Raw genomic sequence first — 21,096 nt, forward strand, 5'->3', positions numbered from 1 at the left:
AAACACCATGACTGGCCACTCTCAAATGGCCCACGAGCAGGAATGAGGACTGGAAGCCCTCAGAAGTTGCTATCCAATTGGTTCAGTGGGGAAGGAACCCTCCACTGATTATTGATCCACTGATACTAAACACCTCCCTAGGTGTGGAACTTTAGGCCAATTCTTTTTTTTTTTTTTTTTTGGTCAAGCCACAGGGTGTATGGCATCTTAGTTCCCTGACCAGGGATAGAACCAGTGCCCCCTATAGAAGTACAGAGTCTTAACTGAAGGAGGAAACAGACAGAACAGGCTCCATCTTGAAAGCAGGACTGCATCTTGGGCTGGACTGTGGACTTGGAGCTACGCTCAGTATCTATGGAAACGACATACCAACTGGAAAACCAGATCCCCTGGATGGAAGAGCCCCAGGGCTCATACCTAGACTCTCCGTTGGGTAAAAGAATATCCTAATTATCTACGCAACTGAATTGAATCATAAATTCTATTATGCTTATTGACAATGATCCACTGTTATCTACCTAGGCTTAAGGCATAGACTCACAGGTTAACTTTGATTGTATCTTTATTTTCCTTTGTTCAGACTAGCTTCAGGGAATTTGGGAAGGTGGGTTTGAGCACATACACCTAGGGTATATAAGGTTTTCACAAAAACTGGTCGGGGTCCTTGGCTAAGAGGAGACTCTGCCTTGGGCCCGCCGGTGTAATAAACTGCACTCCACTATCTGAAAAGTTGACTCATTGGAAAAGACTCTGATGCTGGGAGGGATTGGGGGCAGGAGGAGAAGGGGACGACAGAGGATGAGATGGCTGGATGGCATCACTGACTCGATAGACGTGAGTCTGAGTAAACTCCAGGAGTTGGTGATGGACAGGGAGGCCTGGTGTGCTGCGATTCATGGGGTCGCAAAGAGTCGGACACGACTGAGCAACTGAACTGAACTGAACTGATCTGCATTGTCCTTCTGAGTGAGTTTGTTTCCCGGAACGCGTGGCTACAACATAACCACTGGACAACCAAGGAACTCCCTGAACCAATTTTTTAATTGGATTTAGAGGAAAACAGGATTTTTGTTTGTTTCCTTTCCTGCACGTGAGGACTGAGGGGTAATTCCATACAAGTTACATACATTACAAAACACTTTTTTCCAGAAGGTAAAGGACAGATTAAAGGGATCTTGATTCATATCAGACTATGGAAGCAGAGGTAGCAGATACGAAGCCAAGCTGCCGACTCAGCTTGGGTTTGGATCCCACATCCACCCGCACAGTGGCTGTGATGACCGTGAGCAAGACACGTCACCTCTCTGCCTGTCTATATGCTATCAGGCCTGACAGTCTAGGGACCTGTGAGGTTTAAGGGAGAGTACATGCATATCGACAATTTAAAACAATACCTGGCACTCTGTGGTCACTAAAAATTTTGTTACTTGCTGCTAACTGGTGGTCCCACGTGCGTTCCATCCTATGTGAACCCCCTAACATCAAATCATGCTTTTACATTCTGCCTCTTGTTTCAAAAAAAAAAAAAAAAAAGTGTTTTCTATTTTCCAAATAAAGAAAGACAACGGTACTGTGCTTCTGAAACAACGTGTGCTCCCCACACCCAAGATCCTGATCCACACACAACCTGCTCATACAGCCCTGAGAGGATAAGAGGCAGGAAGGCCAGGGGTCTTCAAACGGAGGAAACAGGCTGCCACCGTCAGACTTTTTTTTATCTCTCTCAAGCGACAGGAGGAAGCAAGCTGCAAGTGTTAGATTTTTCCCTTTTCTCTACACAAATTTAAAAAGAGGTTTCTTTTAAAATTCTGTGTTGCCATGACGATACCTGGTTCCACCTGAACTGAACTTTTCTCCAACCCTGAGCTAACCAATGCATTTTCCTTATGAACTGTTTGTCTTGAGCTATGTTAATGTTACCCTAGTCTCTGTCTTCAAGTCGGTTCTGCCTAAGACTCAGAAGCGACTTGACTTGACAGACCAGTATGTTTTACTCTCGCGAATGTTCTCTTCAGCTATGTTAACGAGACTGTATTTGCTTGGAAGCCTGCCTTTCTTCAAGATTCATGTCAATCATTTTGTGGCCCGGGACAACTCACCTTGTGCCAGTGTTATCTCAAAATGCATGTTGTGGGTGAGGAGCCTGGCGCGAGTCTCTGAGTTTTGAGACATTTCCTTTCTCTAATTAGCAGACTGCCAGTAGCTACTCGGGGAGATGGTGATGGACAGGGAGGCCTGGTGCGTTGCAACTCATGGGGTCACAAAGAGTCGGACACAACTGAGCAACTGAACTAAACTGAACTGAGTAGCTAAACAACATCTGGCTAAAGACTAGCAGGGAGGCACTCTTTCTGCCCCCTTCTGAGGTCTATGTCACAAGCTTCCTCTATCTCTTTTATATTTTAATAAAACTTTATTACACAAAAGCTCTGAGCTATCAAGCCTCGTCACTGGCCCCAGACTGAATTCTTCTCTTCTGGAGGCCGAGAATCCCAGCGTCTTTCACAGCTCAGCAACAACCTTTCAGCCCGTATCCCATGACAGTCATAGGTTCGGTCCAATTCCTTCCATTTAAAGACTGGCTGCATCAGGGCCTGGGAGGCCCACACTGCCCACCCAGGCAGCACAGAGCAAAGAACTCAAAGCGTTAGCCCGGCTTCATCCCTGGTCCACAGCTTAGTGCCTCATCTCAAAAATGTCAAATCGGTGGAGAGTCAACCAACTGATTAAAGGCACAAAGGTCATGTAATGAGAGCATGCTAGCAACAGGCCCCTTTGTAACAGGGGTGCAGGAAAAAAAGACACTAAAAACCAACATTCAAATCCAAAACAGCGGGGGCACATGTATACATATAGCTGAGTCACTGTGCTGGGCAGTAGAAGCACATTGTAAAGCAACTCTATCCCAATAAAAATTAATTTTAAAAACATTAAAAATATTTTTTTAGAAAGGAAACAAACAAACAAAAAATTCTTTATGCTTCATCCTAAGGCCCAGGACTACTGAAAACACTGAGCTGGTAAAATCCCATCAATAAAATGACACAGTCTTTCATCACTAGTTATTTCAGAAAATGGCCATTTAAAGGAAATAAAAATGTTTCTCTTACATCTATTTAAAATATATTTACCTAAAGGAAATAACCAGACAGAAAAGCCAAGTTAATGAATAGAGCAAGATGGCCAATAAGTAGCAGTTAATGATTCAGATAAGAAGAATCTGACTCACTTGATTCTATTAGGTAGTTAGAACAGGGAAAAGGAGTCCAGAATGGCGGTGGCTAAAAGATAAGGAAGAGAAAAGCCCTCGAAAATAGAACAAATGAAGGTCCGAGGACCGGAGTTAGGACCTCAGGTAAAATAAACAACACTCCTGGCTGGCCCAATTTACACAGGACAGGCCCAGGGAGAGAAAAACAAATAAAAAGAGGAGCCAAAGCTTTCTCTCTCTCTCTCTCTCTCCCCCGAGTGCTGGGGCGCTCTTCTCTTCGCATCTTTGGATCGACGTGCCCTCACGCCTTGAAGATGGATTTTCCTGCTATCTTCTAAATAAAATAGAGCTGTAACACTGAGCTGTAACACTGAGCTGTAACACTGATTTGCCTAAGAGCTATATAACACGGTCTGTTCGAGACCTGAGAGCTGTGACACGCCGAGGGGGCTTTAATGTCCGTCACTCCAAGTCTTTGTTGTGACGAGACAAAAACCGAGGAGCATACACTCACCTGATGATTCCGTAAGCAAAGTCTTACAGACCCTGAGCTCAATCACTAATTTAAGGTAAATCTTAAAGCGTCAAGTCAGGAACAATTTTTTCATCTTCTGTTCCTTCCCCATTTCCTATCTCAATCCCACAGTTCTTAGTCAATCAGAAACCTCTTCTTAGGACTTCTCTTGTGGTCCAGTGGTTAAGACCCCACGCTTCCAAAGCAGGGGGACACAGGTTCAATCCCTGGTCAGGGAACTAAGATCCCACATGCTGTGTGGCCAAAATAACAAAATAAAACCTAAAAATAATAAGAAACCTCTTCCTCAGGTCTGTAAGGGAGTCAGATATAAACCAGGGATAAATTCTAGCCAGACAGAACCATTAAGGCTCCTCCACAAAGAAAGGGGAGCCTGAACTCTAAGATTCACATCCAATCTTCAACATTAGTGCTTCCCAAACCTCAGTGGCTATACAAACCACCTACAGGTGTTGCTAAAATGTGGATTATGGTCCAGGAAATCCGGGATGGGGCCTGGGATTCTGTGGTACAAGCTCTCAGGTGACGCCACGCTGCTGGCCTGGAGATCACATTTCCAGTAGCAGAGATCGAAGCCATCAATCTAAGATTCCCTATGTTGTTTGTAAGCCCAGAGAATCCTTAACAGCTCACCCCACCCCTCGCCATTCCCAGGCAAGGACCTGGGAATACAGTTAGACCACCTAATATTCACAAACAGAGCAAGCACCATCCTGCTCACCATAGAAAGCATCTAGATTCAAGCATAAAATCCACTGAGTGAGCAGCAAGGTTATTCATTCTGAGGCTTTCATCTGCAACAAGGCAAGAACAGAGAAGTCTAAGCACAAAGCCGTGATGATTCGGCGTCTCTTCAACAGTGACTATAACCTCCTGGTGAAACACTTTCTCCTACACTCAACAAGAAAAAGGATCTGAGCCTCTCTTCCTACAGACAGCAGAGTTCCACAGTAGGTAGTGTGGGGAAATATGAATTCCTCAGCTTTGAGGAGGTCACGGTACCAACACTAACTCTCCACACTCTGAAAACCACTGCAAAGCAAGACAGGGACCAGTGGTGTCATCCATCTACATACCTAGAGATACAACTGAGACCTCCCTCTCATGCAAATCACTAATTAACATTCTGGGTATCGCTTAAGGTAGTTTTTTGTTTCTTTTTTAATCCACGTTACAGATGAGTCAACTGGTGGTCAGAGCAGGCAAATTATTTGGCCACAACTAGAGAGGGCAGGGCTGGGTTTCAAACCCAGTCCTTTCCCATGATGCATCTCTACTTGTGCTAAGCCCTCCACCTGGATTCCTCTGCCACACCCAGACACACACACACACACACACACACACCCGCATACACACACACCCCCACCATCTGACCAAACTGTTCCCAACACCAGGGTCAGTCACCTCCTTAACGCCCCATAACCATAGACACGTCAGCTCAGGTGTGAAGCTTCCTCTGCCCTTCCTGGTGGACCTCGCTGCATCCCCTTCTCTGTCATCCACACCTCAATCCCAGCACATTTTACTACAGTACATTTATGCTAGCCGTCTTTATTCTAGCTATTTCATGTATTTTCTCTCTAGAGGGGAAAAAAATGGTAAGCTCCTGAGAGCAAGAACCTTGACTTAAGCACAAATTTGTATAATGAATGCCCAACACTCAATGAGCCTTCACAACAGTGGGGGTGTGAAATCACGTGACCTAAGTTCTCATCACATTTCTCCCCCTCTGTAGACTTGAATGAGTCATGTTTAAACTACCTGGCCCTGAGCCTTCCTGTGTGTAAAATGAAGGGCAGAACAAGCAGACGCCTCAGATGGCTTTCAGAGAGTGGAAAAAGCAACTATTTTCCAGGCTAAAGGAAAGAAATACTAAGAGAACGGCTTGTGACTCACCTACATACAGCATCCTGACTGACTGCCCATCATTGGAGGGTGTGGGGGTGATTCCCTCTCACATGCCCATGGGGCCAATCCAGGCCTCCAACTTCCACATCCACACTGCCAGCCTACCCTGCTCCAGAAAGTTCCCACTCGTCCAGCCTCTTCTCCAGATTGCAAAGAAACTACTACAGCACACAGACTGACTATGCTGTAGGCAGAATCATACCGCATAACCTAAGAAAAGGAAAACTATACTCAGGTTAAATATCGTGTCCAGGGTCCCACAGCTAATATACGACAGAGCCCGACTTTAAAGACCCAGGTCCTCAGGCTGCAAAACCTGTGTTTCATGTGGTCAAATAAATAACATAAAGTTTACCATCTTAACCATTTTTAAGTGTATAGTGTAGTGGCCTTAAGAATATTCACATTAGTATAAAACTATCACCACCATCCAGCTCCAGAACTCCTTTTGTCTTGAAAACTGGAACTCTGTGCCCATTAAATAGTAACTCCCCATTCCTCCTGACCCCGGCTCCTGACCACACTCTTCTGCTTTCTGCCTCTACGGATTTGACTACCATAGGCACCTCGTATAAGTAGAATCATACTGTATTTGACCTTTTGTGTCTGGCTTGTTCCATGTGCGTAATGTCCTCAAGGTTTATCCACGTTGTAGCTTACTGCAGAATTCCCCTCCCTTCCAAGGCTGAGTAATTCTCCACCATCACATGGGCACGCCACATCTTGTTTATCCGTTCACCTGTTGATGGACAGTTGGGTTGCTTCTACCTCTTGGCTGTTATGGATAATGAACATGGGTGTACTAAATGTTTACTTTTTAATGTTTTGAATTCTCAGTGATTCCTTAATGTTGCCAAGTGACATGTGTACTTGTATCTGGCAGTTTAAATCGCTTTCAAAAATCATCTGGTAGTTCAAGCACAACAAGTTAAAAGAGAAAAATACCTGGCAAATGAAGATCTTACACTGCCAACTCACCACTGAGCAAAGTTTTCCTTATTCTAGCCATAAATCTCATCAGCCTTGAAGCTCACCAGACGACAGCACTCACTTCTGGCCTCTTAGCTGGAGTCCTACACTGTTATCACAGGGGGATGGCCAAAACTCTCCTTCTGTGCTTTTTCTTGCATTCCTCAGACCATGCTGAATTAACACTGGCTGAAGATAACACAATCCCATGGCTAATAAGGCCAGGCCACTGGACTGAAATGTTTAAGCACCCAGTGCCAAGGAAAGCCCCAAGGGGCCTACCAAGACACCCCAAGGGAAGCGGAGAAAATCATCCCAGAGATAAATTCAGTTACTCCAAGTCCACCAGTGACTTTTTAACCCAGACTCTCCCAGGACTTTACCTGCTTTTCAGTAAATCACTGCTCTTGCCAGTAGCTGAAATTTTAACTCAAATATTAGAAGCTTATTTGCCAGGATTTAATCAAACTGAAACTCCATAACTTAGGGATTCTGAAAACATTTGAGTTGGGCAGTTTGTTGTTATTGTTGTTTTAAGGTAAAATTCACATAACAGAATGAACCAGATTAAACTCAACCCAGTGGCATTTATACTCCCAATGTCATACAACAATCACCCCTATCTAGTTCCAGAACATTTTCATCACCCTAAAAGGAAGCTCTGTGCCCATTAATCAGTTATTCCCATCCCCCTTCTTCTGCAGGCTCTGATAATCACAAATCTGCCTTCTGTCTCTATGGACTTGGCTACACTGGGAATTTCATCTAAATGGAGTTCTACAATGTGTGACTTGGCTTCTTTCACCTGGCACAATGTTGCTAGGGTTGATCCACGTTGTAACTCGTGCGAGTACACCATTCCTTTTTATAGCTGAATCACATCTCATTGTAGGGAAATACCACACTCTGTTTACTCATTCATCAATGGATGCTTCAGCTGTTTCCCGCTTTTGTCTACTGCGAATAATGCTGTGAACACGTGTGTACAAGTGTTGGTTTAAATATCCATTTTCAATTCTTACGGGTATATACCTAAGAGTAGAACTGTTGGGCCAACTCATGATTCTATGTTTAATGTTTCCATGTTTTCCACAGCGTCTACACCAAGTTTGAGAAGGCCAAAAACAAAACGCTTCCTAAACTGACCCTCTGCCCACAGGGAGTTACGAGCATCACAGAGAACTTGGGTCTTTCAGCAAGGTCTTTTCCTGCCCTGAGTCTGCCTGCCTCCTAAGACAGACCCTTTAGAGATCTGCTGCTTGTAACATGCCAATTTCATCCTGGGGGCAAACGTCAGAAACGGCTAGAAATAAGGGGGTGAGAATCAGCCTTGGAAAATACCTTATGATACAAAGTGCTCCCTGGAAAGTTAATCCTGTCAGTCTGCAGGACTCTGCACCTGAATCTTTTTTTCAATTCAGTAATTCTTTCAGTTTGTCTGAACTCCTCTTCCTGTTAAGATCAACACAAAGGCCAACATGGCCATTTACTTAACGAGGACATCAGCCCTGACTGGCAGATTGACTACCGTCCAAAAACGCAGTCAGGAACTGATAGGACTTGACAGAGATCTCCCAGGTGCAGCCAGTCCTGGCTCGGTGCCTATAGGAGGCTTCAGGACCTTAGAATTGCAAGATTCAATTCCTCAGAGTTAGGGAAACACTGGCAGCCTAGCTAAAATGTTCAGCTACTTCCGCTGACTCAACAGAGTTACATCTGACGTTGATTTCTCCACTCTTTGGGGTCTTGAAGGGAGCATGGGTGGAGAGGCTCACAGAGTTAACTGAGGGGGTCAACATCACTAACAGGGAGATGGCGGACTTCAACACCCCTCTGAGTAAAGAACACCAAGAACATGAGGGCAAGTGACTATAACGGATGGCCTCAGAGGAAGGCCTGCCTGTTTCCAGCAGGTACTATAGTTATCTCGAGTTTGCATCTATCAAAATGCAGGGAAAGGGACCTTTTTCTCCAAGTGGAAGAAACTTGGAAATCTCACAACAGAGACTGCAAGTGGTACCTAACCTTTTTTGACACAAGAGACTCGTTTTGTGGAAGAAAACTTTTCCATGGGAAGTGGGAGATGGTTTCAGGATGATCCAAGCTAACACGTTTATAGTGCACCCTATTTCTAATCTAATGTCCCTGCTGATCTGACAAAAGGTACTGGTCCTCAACCCGGAGGTTGGAGATCCCTGGTATAGCCCACAAGCTGAAAATATTTACCATCTATCCCTTTATTAAAGCTTGCTAGCCCTTGTTTCAGTGTGATTATTTTGATAGCAATACGCAGGATGGATTTGGAGTGGAAGTGAAAGTTGCTGAGTCATGTCCGACTCTTTTGCGACCCCATGGACTATGGGGTCGTTCCCTCGAGTTTGTCTATCACAACACAGGGAAAGTGACCTTTTTCTCCAAGTGGTTGAGACAGCCAGTGGTGAGCTGTATGTGGCAGAGACCAGACTGTGTTCAGGAGACCCAGGTTTGAGTTCCTGGGTCCAGGGTTGAGTTCCTTCTCTCATCTACCCTTATGTGACCTCAGGCTGGTCAGTCCTTCTTTATATGATTAGAATTTTTTAAATTTATTTTACTGAAGTATAATTGCTTTACAATGGTTTACATTACAATTGGTTTACAACGGTTTATAAATTGGTTTACAATTGGTTTACAATGTTGAATTAATTTCTGCTGTATAGCAAAGTGACTCAGTTATACATACATATATACACGTTCTTTTTCACATTATTTTCCTTTATAGTTTATGCTAGGATATTGAAGGTAGCTCCTTGTGCTACACAGCAGGACCTGTGCTCTACAGGGGCCTTAGATTAGAAATAGGGTGCATGATAAATGTGTGAGCTTGAATCATCCCGAAACCATCCCCTACTTCCCAGTCCACGGAAAAATTGTCTTCCACAAAACAAGTCCCTAGTGTCAAAAAGGTTAGGTACCACTCGCAGTCTCTGTGGCAACTACTCAACTGTGACGGCGTACTCCAAAGGCAGCCACGTGGAAGGCATATACAAATGGGAAGAGCCGTGCCCACAAAAAGAAGTGAAGGGCCTGAGATGGTCCAAAGGCTTACCATTTCTCCTAGATCCACCACTTATCTATTAGTGAGAGTCGGTCATCTGGATGGCACTTTTTGTTAATTTACAATCAGCTCTGAATTCTGCAGCTGACGCAGAGGAAGGCCATGGGCGCCTCAGCCGCAACCCTCCCATGAGCCTGGGTTATCCAGGGAAGACACATCTTTTCTCTCCCAGTACTCTGCTGGACACACTTCGAAGGCAGGGACTATTCTGTGCACATTTAGGCTTGTTCCCCCATCCAATCTCCTATTCACAGTGCTTTAAGACCACCCGCAATCAAGCCAGTCCCCAGCTTAATATTCTTCAGGTTCCCCCCTTAGCACTCCAGAGAAATATTAGCAGGACGCATGCAGCTCCTCCTGGCCCTGCCCACCCCTTCATCATCCTACTCAACCTTTCTTCCCAGTTCCTCAACAAAGCGTCACTGACTACCCAAATATGCTGTGTTCATGGCTGAAACTTCCCACCCTTTGCTCCCTTTAACTTGGAAAAACTTGCCCTCAAACATCACGATAATGATGGCCTGTCTGTCCTTCGGGCCTCAGGTCAAGCAAGCTCTCTCCCAGGAAAAGCTTTCCTAATCCATTAACTTATATTATAGACTCCTTGGCCTTCATCTATGCGTCCATGATGCACCATGGTTACTCATATCATGGCAACTTAATCACACTGTGCTTGAATTGTAGGCTACTGAGCTGCCTCTCCAAACTGTGGCATCCCCCTTATAACAGGGACTACATGCATTCAGCACTGTATCCTCGAAGAAGGGCTTCCCTGGTGGCTCAGACAGTAAAGCATCTACCTGCAGTGCAGGAGACCTGGGTTCAATGCCTGGGATTGGTCTGAGCCCCTGGAGGAGGGCATGGCAACCCACTCCAGGATTCTTGTCTGGAGAATTCCATGGACAGATGAGCCTGGTGAGCTACAGTCCATGGGGTCGCAAAGAGTCGGACACGGCTGAGCGATTAAACAACAGCACATCCTCCAAGAAATCAACACATACTGATGCTCAATAAAAGCTTGTTGCATAAACTGAATGATGTATGAAGAGTCTTATCATTTTTAAGAATCTAGTGTAAGCACAGTCCTTAACGGTACCTTTCCTTAAAGGCCTTTACAATCTCAGTTGGAGAACACAAACTCATGGAATATTTCTCGTGGATGATGTGCTCTGCAGATGACCTTCACCAACTCAAGGCCCACTCTCTGGTTACATCGATTACTCGCTCTACAGAGATGGACAAAATAGAGTGTGGTCATAACAGAGGACCTATCTTGTGGTTTAATTTTAAGATTTAAATAAATTAAAATATGGAAAACACTTGGAATAGGGCCTAATACTTCTTAAGTACTTTGTATGTTTGTTAAGTAAATAATGATATATAAACAAACAAGAAAAAATCAACAAACTCTATTTTACTCTGATAGCCCCAGAAACAAAAATCTAAAAGTTTTCAGCTCTGTGTCCTGAAACAGACAGAGATACTCATAGGTGAAATCTGAGGGAGTGGACTTGCTCAAGATTCCCTCAAACCTAGTCAAAAGAAAGGAAAAAGGAAAGGTTCTAGAAACTGGCCTGAAAAGGAATGAATCCATGGTTAATGAAAGGAGAACATCTGAATTCAGAAAAGGGCAACATCTAAAAGGCCATGCAATAGCGACCATCTTAACCTTCTCCTCAAAATAAAATATCTGCTCCATGTGGGAGCCTCAATCAACACTCCTCAACCCCTCCTAGCATGATCCTATACATCAGAGGTTAGAAGCCAAAAAACTCCATTTCCCAAAATTCCATATAGCTAGCATGTCTCCTTAGGACTTAGTTTCTGACAAGGAAATATATACATGAAGACTTGAAGGTGAGAGAATGAGCACAAAAGTGTATGGGCTTTGAGAATTCTGGATGAACGCTGGCAGAGGCCCTTGTTTTCCTGCAGGAGTCATGGTGGAGACGCCGGGGTCCAGTCAGTCCAGAGGGGCTGTATGTGATGTGGCAGCTTTCGCGAGTGCACCAGAGCACTCAGTTCTCAAGCCGGGAGCTGGGCTGAAGCCGCAGTTTTACAGGGTGGCTCTCCAGGAGCTTACTTACTACCTGTCCCCCACAGTCCTTTTGACTATTCTGAAATGTCTAAATCCTTGCAATAAAGTCCTTTCTGCTTAAGCTGCCTGGAGTGGATGCTGTTGTCTGCAATGGAACCCTGATCAACATATTTTGGAAAGGATTTGTTTTCTGACTGCAATCCAGCTCTAGTTTTATAACAGAAGCATTATGAAAGTTATTCACTGTGAAGAACACTATTCTGAAATAAGTCTATTCAGTGGAGAGAAATGAAATGGAGGGAAAAAACACCAGGTAGATAAGTCCAAAGAGTGTTCTGCTACTGCTGCTGCTAAGTCACTTCAGTCATGGCTGACTCTGTGTGACCCCATAGACAGTAGCCCATCAGGCTCCTCTGTCCCTAGGATTCTTTTTTTTTTTTTTTTTCCCCTAGGATTCTCCAGGCAAGAACACTAGAGTGGGTTGCCGTTTCCTTTTCCAACGCTTGAAAGTGAAAAGTGAAAGTGAAGTCGCTCAGTCGTGTCCGACTCTTAGCATCCCCATGGACTGCAGCCTACTAGTCTCCTCCATCCATGGGATTCTCCAGGCAAGAGTACTGGAGTGGGGTGCCATTGCCTTCTCCACCAAGGAGTGTTCTAGAACTGGATAATGAAGGAGTGTTCTAGAACTGGATAATGAAGGCAGTGTTTCATATTCATAAGTGCATCTATTTCTGTATTTCAAAACCCAAATAGGAAACTATCTACCCTACCCACTAGTCTTATATTTTTCATTACCATAACTATTTTCTCCTCAAATATGGAAAACAAGGAGAGCAGAAATACTGAACACTGTTGCATATCTATTTCCTAAACAGCATTATGTGCATATTATTTACTTTGAGACCATACCTAACTCCCAAACAGACTGAGAAAAGTTATCTATAAATAGAGAAGACCTTTATAAGATACTTGAATCCAGAAACACCCCCTGCACATTCAAAGGCAACAAGCTCACCTTAATGTCCTATAAACTTTCAAAGGGAAAAGAAAAAAAAAAAAAAGAGGATTAATTTGTAGGGATTCTGCACAGAAGCAGTACTGTTCTCTGGGTGAACTCAGGCTAATGATTAATCTAGCAATTATTGGAAGAGTTTTCTTTATCTTCCAAAGGATGAGTTGCTATTTCTAAAATAATCTGAACTGAATCATTTTACTGCCCACAGTTCCCAGAGACAACACTCTTTCCCCCAACCAACATCTGAAAGATAAAATGTTTCCACTAGCAAAGCTTTTCTTCCTCCTATAAACAACAAATCTCTGCTTAAATGTCTTTACCATCTGCCCAGGAGATGCAGATGCTCATAAGGGTGAGGATGCCGTCAATTGGACCAACAGTACCATCCAGTCTCTTAACTGGCCCTCAGGATCTAAGCCTGGGACATGGGGCCAGGGTGTAATGGGGGAGGGAGGTCTTCCACACAAGGAGGGAAGTGAAAACCTCTCGAGATGACTTCATTCGTCAAGGGGTCCTAATTAATGTGGATGTATTCTTTGGATCGCTTCAACCTAGGTGCCAACCCAAACTCAGTAACATCCTCTGGCCACTCCTCCATTTCCCTACTTTCTACAAGTTGCTCCAGATTATTCATGACACGTGAGCATATGTGATAAAACATCTACAGATTCTCTCTCCCCACTTTATCTAGTCCATATTTCTCCCTTTCTTCCTAAAGCTAACAAAGAACCAATTTCTTTTAAAGAAATATTAAATTCTAGTATGAAATCAAAGACACAAAACCTATATTATATTCCCCATGTCTCTCAAACTGGAAAAACACTAACCATATTTTCTATAAGGCATGTGGAGAAATAGTTGTAAATAAGTAATAAAGCGGATAAATAAGTTAGGGATCAAGACCAAAAAAAAAAAAAAAAAGCAATAGAACAGAATCACTAGACAGCAAATTATATAAGCTCGCAAGATTTCCCAGCTACAAACTATGCTAATAAATCATGCATCTCATTAGCGTCACTTCTCCAGAATAACAAAAAGACAAAGTCACAGTAACATGGAGAAAAAAATGGTCCCAGCCCTTAAGTGGCACAGTGGTAAAGAATCTGCCTGCCAGTGCAAGAAACACAGGTCCAATCCCTGAGTTGGAAGATCCCAGGAGGACGACATGACAATCCACCCCAGTATTCTTTTGCCTGGAGAATCCCATGAGCAGAGGAGCCTGGTGGGCTACAGTCCATGGAGTCGTAAAGAGTTGGACACAACTGAGCATGCATGTACACAGCTTTTGGGAGCTGTGACCCCTAAAATGCCCCCCATGCTCAAAGAATTTGCTTTCTTTTTAGAGAGTCTTCATACAGTCAAGAAAAATTTATGAAAAGAAACTTTATTTCTGCCTCTGGGTACCCAGAAAACCATTGTTCAGTTCTAGCAACTGATATTAAAATAAAGTATGCTCCTTATTTAAAAAAAAAAAAAAAAGAAAGCTCGTTAATATGTAACATCTCTGTGGTAGGCAAATACCAACAAACTGGAACTCCAGATGGAATCCCAAAATGTTGAAGGGCCCTGGGGCAGGTCAATGAAGAAAGATAAGAATAATAAAAGAGAGAAAAAGGAAAAACTGACATTATTGCAATCATCTGTCCAGCAGGAAGGATGGGAGCTTCTCATAATCTCACTTACCATCTCTCTCTTTGAATTTTACATACTGCATAAAAGACCAGAAAAATGAGTAGGTGGGAGGATTCTCCCATGTATCTTTTCACTCTGTCCCCTTTGTCCAGTAGGTGGCTGCCTAAAGAATCAGACACGACTGAGCAAGTGAACTGAACTAAACTACAAATATTAATCAAAAGAAAGCAGTAGTGACTACATTACTATCAGATGAAGTAGATTTCAGTGAAAGAAAATCACCAGAGTCAAAAAGGATCATTAAGTAATGACAAGCACCAAATAACAAAGCTTTGAAATACATGAAGCAAAAACTGATAGAACAGATAGAAACAGAGAAATCCACAACTATAGTTGGAGATTTTAACATTTCTCTCACAGCAACTGATAAAACCACCAAACAGATCATTACGATTAACCATTAGTCATACCAGATTAATCATTAAGGATACAAAGACACTTGCCACTACCATCCAACAGGATCTAATCAACATTTATAGAATATGCCATTCAACAACACCAGAATACACATTCTATTCAAGCTCCCATGGAACATTCAACCACAACAGATGATATTCTGGGCCAAATAACAAAGGCCAACAAATTTAAAAGAATTTCAACAGAGTATGCTCTCTGACAACAATGGAATCAAACTAGAAAGTGAAAGTGAAGTCACTCAGTCATGTCCGACTCTTTGCGACCCCATGGACTGTAGCCTACCAGGCTTCTCCGTCCATGGGATTTTCCAGGCAAGAGTACTGGAGTGGGTTGCCACTTCCTTCTCCAGGGGATCTTCCCGACCCAAGGATCAAACCCAGGTCTTCTGCAATGCAAGCAAACACTTTACCCTCTGAGCCACCAGGGTATCAAAAAGATAATAGGAAAATCTCCAAATGCTTTTCTAAACAACACACGTCAAAGAGGAAGTCTTGAGGGAAATAAAAAATAATTATAACTGAATAAAACTAAAAAGAATTTATCAAAATATTAGCTAAGTTACTGCTTAGAAAATACAAAACACTAAACAGTTCTATTAGAGTAAAAATATCGAAACTCTTAAGAAACTAGAAAATAAGGAACAAAACAAACACAGAGCAAGCAAGAAGAAAGAAATAAAGAGCCGAAATCAATGAAATCCAAAACAGAAAAAACCCATGAAACAAAAAGCTGGTTTTTTCTGCAAAAGTCAGTAAGTTCACAAACTTCGAAAAAAACAAACAAAAATAAAAAAGAAGCTGACCCAAATTACCAAAATCAGGAATAAAAATGATACCACTACAAACTCCACAGATCTTATGAGGATAATAAGGCATACTAAGAAAAACTCTACATACATAAATTTGACAACCTAGAATAAATGGCCTAATTCCTCAAAAAGCACAAACTACCAAAACACACCCAATAAGAACACATCATTTTAACCAAACAAATTGAATTCATAGTTTTGAAATCCACAAAAAGAAAACTCCAGTCCCATGTGGTTTCACTGAAGAAATCTACCTGACATCTAAAGATGCTCTCTTTAAAAGGGGAAATACTCCCCAACTCCTTTTATGAGCATAACAATAAACACATGAAATCTGAAAGTAAAAATACAAGATCATATATAATCAGTCAAATTCAGACACTGAACACATGAACACAGACAAGAAAATTGTCAGGAACTGCCTGGTGGTCCAGTGGCTAAGACTCCAAGCTCCTAATGCAGGGGCCAGGTTTGATCCCTGGTCAGGGAACTATGCTGCAAATAAGAGCTTGCATGCTACCACTAAAGGTGCTGCACACCTCAACTAAAAACCCCGCATGCCACAACAAAAATCAAAGATCTTTATACATGTAGTCCAGCCACATATACTATAAAAAGTACGCACCAGGACCAGTGAAAGTCACTCACTAATGTCTGATTCTTTGCGACCCCATGGATTGTGAATAGCCTTTCCCTTCTCCAGGGGATTTTCCCAACCCAGGGATTGAACTCAGGTCTCCCACATTGCAGGCGGATTCTTTAGCAGTCAAGCCACAAGGGAAGCCCAAGAATACTGGAGTCGGTAGCCTATCCCTTCTCCAGGGGATCTTCCCGACCCAGGAATTGAACTGGGGTTTCCTGCATTGCAGGCAGATTCTTTACCAACTGAGCTATTAGGAAAGCCCACAGCAAGACCAAGTCGAGTTTAATCCCAGGGATACAAGGCTGGTTCAATATTCAAAAATCAATCAAAGTAATCCAACATATTAACATATTCTTAATTAAAGAAGAAAAATCACACGATCGTATCAATTGATGCAGAAAAAACATCGGACAAAATTCAACACTAATTCATAAAAATTCTCAGAAAACTGGGAATAAAGGGAAACTTCCTCAACTTGATAGATGAACATCTACCAAAAAACCTTTAGAGACATCATACTCAATGAGGAAAGACTGAATGATTAAGACTGGGGAAAAAACAAAGACATACACTCTCATAACTCGTATTTCAACATTGTCCAGGAAGTCCTAGCCAGCACAATAAGAAAATAAGAGTTACATAGATCGAAAAGGAAGACATGAAAATGTCCTGATTTGTAGATGTCATGATTGTTTATTTAGAAAAACTCAACAAGTCTGCCAAAAAGAAATTTAAAAAAATAATAATTAGGACTAAATGAGTCCAGAAAAGTTAAAGACCAGTTACAATCTTACAGAATATAAAGTTATGATCTTAAGATCAACATGTTAAAAAAAAAAAAAGAAGAAGAAGATCAACATGTTAATAACATCTTATGAAAAAATCAAAATGAACTTTTTGGCCAACTCAATAAAAGCCAATTGTACATCTATATACTAGCAAAGAACATGTGGAAATTGAAATTTAAAATGTAAACCATTTATAAAAACTAAAAAATAGAAATACTTAGGTATAAATCTAACCCCCCAAAAATGCATAGAATTTAGATGGCTAAAAACTACAAAATACTAATGAAGTAAATTCAAAAAAGATGTAAATAAATCTACAAACATACACTGTCCATGGATTGAAAAATTCAATATAAGGAAGACATCAGTTTTTCAAACAGATCTTAAGTTTAGCAGAATTCTATCAAAATCCAAGCAAGATGTTTTGTAGATACAGAAAAGCTTATTCTAAAGCATATTTGGAATGACAAATGAGCTAAAAAATGAGCTAAAAAAATGAGCTAAAATGAGCTAAAAAAAATCTTTGAGAAAAAAGAATAAAGTTAAATTATATTATTTAAAACTTACCAGTAATTAAGAAAATGTGCTGTTAGTGTAAAGACAGATACACAGATCAATGGAACAGAAATGAGAACCCAGAAATACAGCCATACAAGTTTGGCCAATTGATTTATGATGCAGGTGCAAAACAACTCAATAGAGGAATTTGTCTTTTCAACAAAAGGTGGAGTAGCAACTGGACAGAAATCTCTACCTAAATTAATACAACAATTAATCCAAGAGGGATCACAGATTTAAAGGATTTAAAGATTTAGATTTAAAGGTAAAATGCAAAACTAGGAAACTTTTGAGAAAAACAGAGAAAATCTTTGGGTCATACAACTAGGCCAAGAACTCTTAGACATGCCACCAAAAGCACAGTCTGTAAGAGAAAAAAAAGATAAACTGGACATCTGTGAAAGACCCTACTAAGAGAATAAAAACTCAAAGTAATGACTGGGAAATTATATTTGCAAGCCATTCATCTGACAAAGGACTAGTATTCAGACTATATAGAGAACTCTGAACTCAACAGTAAAAATAAAGCAAACAAATCCAAGTTAAAATTGGCAAAAGATATGCATAGAATTTCACCAAAGAGGATATAGAGATGACAGATAAGCACATGAAAACATGTTCAACCTCATTTAACCATTCAGTTCAGTTCAGTCGCTCAGTCGTGTCTGACTCTTGCTGACCCCATGAATCGCAGCACGCCAGGCCTCCCTGTCCATCACTAACTCCCGGAGTTCACTCAGATTCATGTCCGTCGAGTCAGTGATGCCATCCAGCCATCTCATCCTCTGTCGTCCCCTTCTCCTCCTGCCCCCAATCCCTCCCAGCATCAAAGTCTTTTCCAATGAGTCAACTCTTCGCATGAGGTGGCCAAAGTACTGGAGTTTCAGCTTCAGCATCATTCCTTCCAAAGAAATCCCAGGGCTGATCTCCTTCAGAATGGACTGGTTGGATCTCCTTGCAGTCCAAGGGACTCTCAAGAGTCTTCTCCAACACCACAGTTCAAAAGCATCAATTCTTCGGTGCTCAGCCTTCTTCACAGTCCAACTCTCACATCCATACATGACCACAGGAAAAACCATAGCCTTGACTAGACGGACCTTAGTCGGCAAAGTAATGTCTCTGCTTTTGAATATGCTATCTAGGTTGGTCATAACTTTTCTTCCAAGGAGTAAGCGTCTTTTAATTTCACGGCTGCAGTCACCATCTGCCATGATTTTGGAGCACCAAAAAATAAAGTCTGACACTGTTTCCACTGTCTCCCCATCTATTTCCCATGAAGTGATAGGACCGGATGCCATGATCTTCGTTTTCTGAATGTTGAGCTTTAAGCCAACGTTTTCACTCTCCTCTTTCACTTTCATCAAGAGGCTTTTTAGCTCCTCTTCACTTTCCGCCATAAGGGTGGTGTCATCTGCATATCTGAGGTTATTGATATTTCTCCCGGCAATCTTGATTCCAGCTTGTGCTTCTTCCAGTCCAGCATTTCTCATTATGTACTCTGCATAGAAGTTAAATAAGCAGGGTGACAATATACAGCCTTAACGTACTCCTTTTCCTATTTGGAACCAGTCTGTTGTTCCATGTCCAGTTCTAACTGTTGCTTTCTGACCTGCATACAGGTTTCTCAAGAGGCAGGTCAGGTGGTCTGGTATTCCCATCTCTTTCAGAATTTTCCACAGTTTATTGTGATCCACACAGTCAAAGGCTTTGGCTTAGTCAATAAAGCAGAAATAGATGTTTTTCTGGAACTCTCTTGCTTTTTCCATGATCCGGCAGATGCTGGCAATTTGATCTCTGGTTCCTCTGCCTTTTCTAAAACCAGCTTTTAACCATTAGGGAAATGCAAATTAAAACCATGATGACATATCACTACATACCTATCAGAATAACTGAAATTTAAATTGTTAATAATGCCAAGTACTGGCAAATATGCAGAGAAACTAAGTATCTCATACATTTTTTTGGTGGGAATATAAAATGGTAGAGCCATTTGGAAAAAAGTTTGTACAGTTTTCTTATAAAATCAAACATAAACTTATCATACAATCCAGCTATCAAATACCTGGGTATTTATCCCTGAGAAAATAAAACTTAAGTCCACAGAAAGAACTGTACACAAATATTCACATCAGGTTTACAATAGTCAAAAGCTGGAAACAAACAAAATGTCCTGCAGGATCAAATGGTTAAACAAATTGCGCTCCACCCCTTTTCTGCAAAGAAAAGCAACAAACTCTTGACACAAAATAAGTATGAATCTCAAGGACATTAACCTGGGTGGGGGCGGGAAGAGAGCCAGTCTCAAAAGGTTACATACCGTATGATTCTCTTTATAGAACACTCTCAAAAGACAAAATCATGGGATGGAAAACAAAACAGAGGCTTCCGAGGGTTAAGGATAGGGAGAACAGGATGGGTATGACTAGAAAGAAGCAGCAAGGGAGTTCTTCCTGGTTCTGTATTTTAACTGTGCTGATGGTTAGCGAAAGAAAAGGAAAAGAAGCACATTCGAAGTCACAATACACAATTTAGAAAACCTGCGGTTTCCGTGCTTGAACCACGAGGAGGTTGAGCGCCCAGCCACGTGGACCTCTGCTTCGCCCCCTAGTGGTGGCTCCAGAGGTACAGCTATAAAGACGAAGGTGTTGCTGGGAAGTTGATGACTCAGACTTCTCATTTGCATACGCGTCATACCCTGCAGAGTACAATCTTTTCAGGCTTAAAATAATATTTTTTTTCAGCTCAACATTTCTAACTATGAGCAGTTTGCTTACACAATTCCTTGTTTAAACTTTAGGCAGGAAGTAACCCTTGGGATACCGAACCACCATCAGTGAAGTAGGGGTTGCAATTACTGGGAGGCGCAAGCTTAGCAAACAAACAGTATACTCTGGTTTCTCTTCATAATCGTATAAATCTTTCGCCTTTTACTAAAGATTTCCGTGGAGAGGAACAACCTTGAGTTAAACTAATTTTTTGAGGCCTTGTTTTGACAAGGCTGATCTTTGACTGTACAAAAAAAAGAATAGCTTTTGGTAAGAATACACTGTGATTTGGGTTTATCAGCATGGTGTTCTAGTCAGTGTAGCTGGAGCTTTCCTGGTGGCTCAGACGGTAAAGCATCTACCTACAATGCAGGAGACCCGGGTTCAATCCTCTGGCCAGAAAAATTCCCCCGGAGAAGAAAACAACCACCTAACCGGGCCAGGAGAATTTCCCAAAAAAGAACAGCTGTCTAAGTGTGAACTTTACAAAGCAAGGCTCCATTGGGTATTTTTGTTTCTCAGAAGTGAAGTAAAGTCGCTCAGTCTGACTCTTTGCAACCCCATGGTCCAGACTCCTCAGTCTATGGGGTTTTCCAGGCAAGAGTACTGGAGTGGGTTGCCATTCTCTTCTCCAGAGGATCTTCCCAACCCAGGG

The 21,096-nt window shown here is 42.0% G+C and overlaps 1 protein-coding gene and 1 non-coding gene across 9 annotated transcripts in view; one reads left to right on the forward strand and one right to left on the reverse strand.

Annotated features, from left to right (window-relative positions):
* HHAT (hedgehog acyltransferase) overlaps positions 1–21,096 on the reverse strand; it is a 375,148-nt gene that overhangs the window by 307,838 nt on the left and 46,214 nt on the right. The window lies entirely within an intron of this gene.
* LOC114117390 (U5 spliceosomal RNA) lies at positions 20,562–20,676 on the forward strand. Its single transcript, XR_003591090.2, has one exon. It is a non-coding gene; the product is annotated as a U5 spliceosomal RNA (small nuclear RNA).

Source organism: Ovis aries, chromosome 12 (assembly GCF_016772045.2).
Source record: "Ovis aries strain OAR_USU_Benz2616 breed Rambouillet chromosome 12, ARS-UI_Ramb_v3.0, whole genome shotgun sequence".
Lineage (NCBI taxonomy): Eukaryota > Metazoa > Chordata > Mammalia > Artiodactyla > Bovidae > Ovis > Ovis aries.